Here is a 6891-nt window from a genome sequence, read left to right as displayed (position 1 = left end):
GTGCACACTTTGTTAATACTGTAGGGGCTTACCTACAGGAGTAGAGAGCGGCCATCCAGTAGCTGCTAAAATCCTCGGCCCTTTATCCTGAGTTAATGACTAAATTATGTCATTATTGTTATATAACAATGTATGCTTTATTTCTCATGTTGCAATAATGATTTAATTATCTAATTATTTTCCTTACAAGGTATTACATCATTATCTTGTGATTATGTGTGGGCTTACTTTCTTTATCCACTTCCTCTCTCAAGGCGGAGATAGACTGCTCGTCAGACTGAATAGCCATGTTGTTTTCACTCCACTACGTAGTTTTAATGCCAAAAATATCTGCAATATGAGCAGCAACTCAGAGGCTGATGGAGTCCATGATGACACTGACTTGGAGAGACCATGAGGGTTGGAAGCTCATTCCAAAATAATGACATATATTAGTCATTAATATAAATACTTTATCTCTGGGAGCTGTGACCTCGACTGATGACTTTAGACTGGACAAAATCTAAAAGCTCTTGAAGGAACAACTTGATATTTTCTACAAAACCAAATATTAAAAACAGTGAATCAATCAATCAATCAATCGATCAACTTTTCCTTTTTTGACAGCTGATACTTCAGAATCAGTTCGACAGACGCTGATCACAATGTGCAAGCAGGAGGTAGAGCTGCGTTTGTTGGTACAGACCAGCAGACATGTAACAGACGATCACATGCACATTCACTGTAAACACTCTCCTGTCGTCAACAACAACAACTAAAACAATGACAATAGTAATGCAATCCTTACAAACCAACCGGGCTCGCAAATTATTTATTCCTACCACCATTACTCTACTGAATAAGTTAGGGAAAATAACTTGATCCTTTCCGTGTGATAATACTGCACTTTGGTATAATATTAAAATGTCAATGATGTGGCCGGTTAGCTCAGTTGGTAGAGCGGGCGCACATATGCAGAGGTTTATTCTTATATATTATAGCTGGTGCTAATGATACTGCACTTTACTATTTTATAATGTAGAGATATTTGGGGTTGTGTATTGTTGTTGTGCGGGGGGGAGGGAGGGTTTAGTGGTCCTGCTGTCTGTTGTCTATGGTCTGTTGTCTGTCTGTCTATCTGATGAGCTGTATGGTGCAAGATGAATTTCCAAAAGGATCAATTAATGTCTATCTATTTATCTATGCAAAACATTTAACTCAGAAATCACAAGGGCTGGGGTATATACCTTTTAAGGTATACATCGAAGTAACCCAGTACCAAGTAGTATCAAAACTTGTCCAGTCAAACAATACCTGCATTTGATCCATTTTGTACCCAGATTTAAAAAAGAAAATGACTATTTGGATGGTTTCGCTTGCAACCAATTACTGCCAGCGGTCATCGATTTAATGCAACGTGTGATTGGCTCACTACCGCAGCAGCTAGTGGAGGAGTGGTGGTGGCATTTTACTCAACTGAAAGCTTCCATTCACATGATGGATATCGAATGAAGTAGAATAAAAGGTAACACATAAAGTATTCTATTTGTTATTATTTTAAGGGTACTGATATTGGCACTCCTACCATGATTTTTTAAATGAAACCCAGCCCTATAGCTTGCGGCTTATATGTGATATGTATATAAATGATCTTGTTCTACCTCTGTTTTGTCCAGATAATGTTATGATTAAATCATTACATTGACATAACTAGCCCTCTGGGAATATTAGAAAGCATAGCTGTGAGATTCAGTTCACAGAAATCATCGGCTTTAGCAAAAAAGATTCTGGTCAACTGTAATCTATCTTCCATGTTCTGCTCACGGCGACATACTGTGTCAGCAGCAGCAGATACCTTTCAGAGCTTAGCAGATATGTCACACGTTATTTCCCTCACCTTGCCTAATTGCCTCCAGCGAGTCGGCTGCTCATTTAGAGGGAATGAGAATGTCATATGTCAAATGTCATTTTTGGTTACCACTAATAAGAGCAGCCGGACATGCATCCAGGCTTCACGGCCATAATACTCAACACACCTCTTGACTTATAAGCATCTCTAGCACCAGAAATAGCAACGGTGGTTTTGTAATGTGTCAGGCCTCCCTGCTGCACTGCAGCACACCCACATGCTCTCACTGCTGCTGTTAACCGAGCAGCTGGAAAGCTTTCTAGCATTGATCTGAATAGGGAAGTTAGCGGGCTCTGCTAGGATGTATTTGATTTGCAGGCAACTGATGTAATCTGCTACCAATTGTTAGCTGCATTAGCCATCTGGAACTCGTGTGGAGTGTATAGGGCATGAAACATGTACAAATCTTGAATAGGATTGATCTAGGGATGTTAACAATCAACCATTTAACCGACAATAAGAATTTTGACTGATTAATACTCAGGTAAACAGTTTAAACAATATTAGTACGTTAAAAAAAATGTATTAAAAAGGTTTGATGCATGGTAAAAAAAAAATAGGCTACAATCTAAAAAACAAATCTAAATTAGCATCCATAGACTGATCTGGCTTACAACATTTGTTTCTTGCAAAATAACACATTAAGAAGATATGGAAACCTTGGCATTACAGGTTTAGCATCTGAAAGAATATCAGTAGCAGCCTTAAAATGCTGGTCACGCCCTTTCCTCTACCCCTATGGTTCATTCTTGTGAAGTCATCTGGACTTGGAGAGGTCTATTTCTGCAGTGGCATGGCTTCCAACACAGAGCTAACGTAGCTCTGAAGCTCTAAATGGTACCCTTGTCGGTGGATTGTTGACCGTGGCACAACAGAGCGCCATTGTTCGAGCTTTAACACACTGTGGTTTCTATACTGACCCGAATGATGCATTGTGGATGACAGAACCACTCTCCTGAGACAGCACTAGGTTTGTGTGAAGACTATATGTCTGACTAAAAGCTGTCTTTTAATGGGCCATTTCACTGTAACACACAACAACCAAAATATTCACGCCAAGATTTTCCGTAAAAAGCTAGTAAGTAAATCTTGAGTAAAGATTTACGCTTTTTCTGTGTCAAAGTATGAAGGGTTTTGGAGCTAAGTGGCTAGCACAGCTATAGTATTGTAAAGTATTGTTATAAAGTATCACAAAGTACAAATATGCATTATAGACTAATATATGATGCACAGTATATATTATTATATGGGGGGGGGGGGCACATACGCCATTGGGGATCCACTGCAAAACAACGGACAAGATTTCTTTCTGTGTAAATGCACATTGGCTGCATTGTATGCCAGAATTGTGCATTCCTTACTTTACACTCTTGTTAAATAGTCATAGAAAAACACGAAGCTAACATCGACATTGTAGAAAGGGAAAATGTGAATTTGGCATTTAAATTATTTTTTACATTTTATTAAAACATCTGCTGCTTACTGTTGTAGAAAGCTTATGATGATTGGCCATTTAATTACAATTAGATTCCAATAGCCCATAGCCAATGTCCATTACTGCATGCTATAAAGACCACACATTGTTTACATTTTGTACATCCAGTATTGCAGTCGCTGGCGTCGAAATACAACCCATTTCTTGTCAATTGTCACAGTTTTAGCTGTTGACACGCACTGAGCTTTTGCCCGCCACCCCATCATTCCAGCCCAACACAGACTCCCAGTCTCTTACACACTGTTTATCACTTCTCTGATGCCATGCCACTCAATTGACTTTCCTCTTAGGCTGTGGCTTGGATTAGCCAATTGCAATGTAGATGAGTAGGATTCTTTGGTGACTGCAGTGTGTTCATGTGTGTAGAGAGGGACATAGAGAGAGAGAAAGAGAGAGAGAGAGAGGAGTACTGTATAAAACAGCGGTGTCTAATGTTTAAAGTGCTGACGTGCCTCAGTTATAAATCGGATGAAGCCACAGCAGAGCATGATGGCTGATGGCAGATGCAGCGTGTACTCACAGTGAGCTAATCTACCTTTGATCATGATGCACCCCCTGACACCTGCTCTCTGAGCTGAAATACTTTGAGCTTTCAGTCTCTAGAAATCCAATCCTGCTTATTCTCCCATTCATAATTTCTCTGGAAATGTCAAATCTAATAGGATTGTATTATGTTGGTTTGCATGTGTAGGCATGCAAACACTGGCAGAGCTAATATTCTCTTACTATTAGTGCTTGGCGATTAGATGATAATGATTATTTTACTTTAGTGTACAGCTGAACAACACTGCTTGTACAAGCATGGGCAATGCAAAGGCATAGTTCAACACTTTTGGAAATTTGCTTTCTTTATACGTAGGACTGCATGGTACTGGTACAGAGTTGGGAAAAAGAAAACGCTGGTATTGGAACGGGAATTGATATCAGCTGATACCCTGAGTCTGAGTATCAAGCCGGTTTCTCATATGATCTCCGGACAATGTCTGACAAATCAGGTACAGATATTGTTTGAAGTTGATCTTTACCACACGTAGCACACAACAGGAGATTGCCTCACCTACTGTGAATACACAGTTTGATTTAGATGAGGGTTAGTGCCTGCAGAGCGTGCAGGAGGTAGGACGCGACGCACCGATTTCGGCGTTGGCCCTTACCGAAGTTTCTGAATCTGGTGGCCTCTCCAGTTAGACATTTTCGTTGGTGTCTTCGTGTAAATCACCCTTCTACTTCACACTCTGATGTTTGTATTTTTCTCGCTCGCTGTGAATTCTCCGGACAATGAGTTGCACTATTCACACATGGGCTCAATCAGACATTATGCAGATTTTGTACTCGGGAGCTGGCAGGGTAAAGTCCGATACAAGTGATTCAGACATTTGCGTTCTCACATAGAGCTCCTCTGGATAATGTCTAGATAATTTAAGGTTTGCAGTACATGTGGGAAAGGGGCTTCAGTCAGTATCAGAAGAGAAACATTAGGATCAGTGTACCTGCTTTTAAAACCAAAATTTAATTCTGCGTGTCTTTATATAAACACTGACATTGTTTTGGTAAGGTGATAAATGTAAGTAAAATACTCACTCTCTTTTTAGCTCTGGTTTGGTCTCCACCAACTCCTGAGAAAGAAGAAAAAGCTCGTTAGCTGTTAATGTGTTCACAAGCTAGTCTCTAACTGTGTCTTTCTGCTGTTTGGTGCTGAGCAGATAGGGAGCAGTGGCTTTATCAGAGCATTTTCACTGAAAACAGCTGCCTGCTGCTGCTGGAAACAGGGCTGATAAGAGCTAAACAATGAGCTCAAAGAGGCTTAAAAACTTTACAGAGCTGAGGGGAACTGCAGAGATTGGTGATAATTATCTATGGGTTTGTCACTACGAGGTAAACCTTTGACATTACACATCAGACATAGCCATTTGATCCATTTTTGATATAAGAATACTGCAGCTTTAAAGCTTTAGTGTGTAACTTTTTAACATTATTGAACATCTGTTACATTCAAGCCATTGCTAAATGAGTTGCTACAAAGCTAATTAAGACTATCAGCTACACACAACTCTCTCTGTATTTTTCAGTATGGCTATGTTCAGAAGATTGTGTCGTCCGGCGCCTTTCCCGCACAGAAGTTTTTGTGAAGCTAATTACCTTTTCTGAAGAGTCCATCATGTTTTTTTAATCCTTTGCGTCGTCTTTGGCTACTAGCAACTGTGTGGAGGAAGGGTAGGGGCGCGTGCGCGATCACGGAAGGCTTGTATCATGTGGACGCGCCGACAGTGTTGTTGTCATTACTTAGAATTCCTCATGGGTGTGGCAGAAACTACGCACTATAGCTTTAAATAATAAACTTACCACTGCTCACTATTAGGGACTAACCTTGGGCAAACACTGCATTCCTCAGTATCCCAGCTAATATTTTCATATCTGAGATAATTTGGGTTTCTCATAACCAGAGTGAGAGCTTACTTTATCTGGATTATTGTAAACAGAACAGGGTGTTGTTGTTGAGCAGGCTCAGGAAAGAATGTTAGCATCCTGATATATAAACAGGATCACAGTGTGAATGTTTGACGCTGTGTACGAGCATCAGACCATCATGTAACTTGTTTTCATCGCCTTGTCATTGCTACACTTAAGATGTTGTCTGGCGAGGAGAATACGGTGCTTATCAGAGCATAGACATAAGCACATACATACCATGGTGAAATCAAGAAACTATCTGTAGAAAACGATAGCCTCTTTAAAACTTTATCTCTGTGTGTATCTAGCACTACTCTTATTTAGTGTCTCTTCTTGTTTGTATATTGATTAAATAATGTTATAGACTACCAACCCCTCTCAATCTCTTTTCCTACCGTGGACTCCCTGATTTCCCAGGAATTATTGCTCTGAGCTGTCAGCTGCTTCAATAGTATAGAATAAGATTAAAAGTGAGTCATTTTCTAAACAGAGTAAAAAGATATGTTGCAAATATTTTTCTTAAGCAGAGCCAACAAAAGGAAATATCTGTCCATCCAACACTCTGGTTCATAGCAAGATGTATTAGCCAGATTGCCATGGGATTTTATCTGCATATCATCTCCCACAAAGGATTACTCTTAATTATCTTTCCTCTAGTAAAGGGAAATATTGGCCTGATGGTGGCATCAGGCCAATATTTCCCCTTTACCAACATATTGGTCTACGGGTGTCCCACATCATATCATATTAACAATACTGAGGTGTGTTGACGTACTTGCCATGAACATACACATGCAGTAGCTTAAAGTGAAAGTAGAATGTAAAAGTAAAAATGACTTCGGTGGTGTGGAGGTGGTTTGATGCCATTAAAATTAAGAGAAAAGGAGCAGAAGTGCTAGCCTGGCTCCGCCCTCCTACATACTTCCGCTCAATTTTCATTTTCCTTCAGTACACCATCTGGGTTTGCGGTATATTCTTGGGTTTTCTCCGGTCAAATCTTAACCGGTCCAATCAGCGAACAGAGGGAGTGGCTGAGAACGATGACGTTGAGGTCGTG

The sequence above is a fragment of the Sander vitreus genome, chromosome 7, assembly GCF_031162955.1.
Source record: "Sander vitreus isolate 19-12246 chromosome 7, sanVit1, whole genome shotgun sequence".
Classification (NCBI taxonomy): Eukaryota; Metazoa; Chordata; class Actinopteri; order Perciformes; family Percidae; genus Sander; species Sander vitreus.
The sequence above is the reverse complement of the archived record's forward strand: the minus strand, read 5'-3'. Positions refer to the sequence as shown.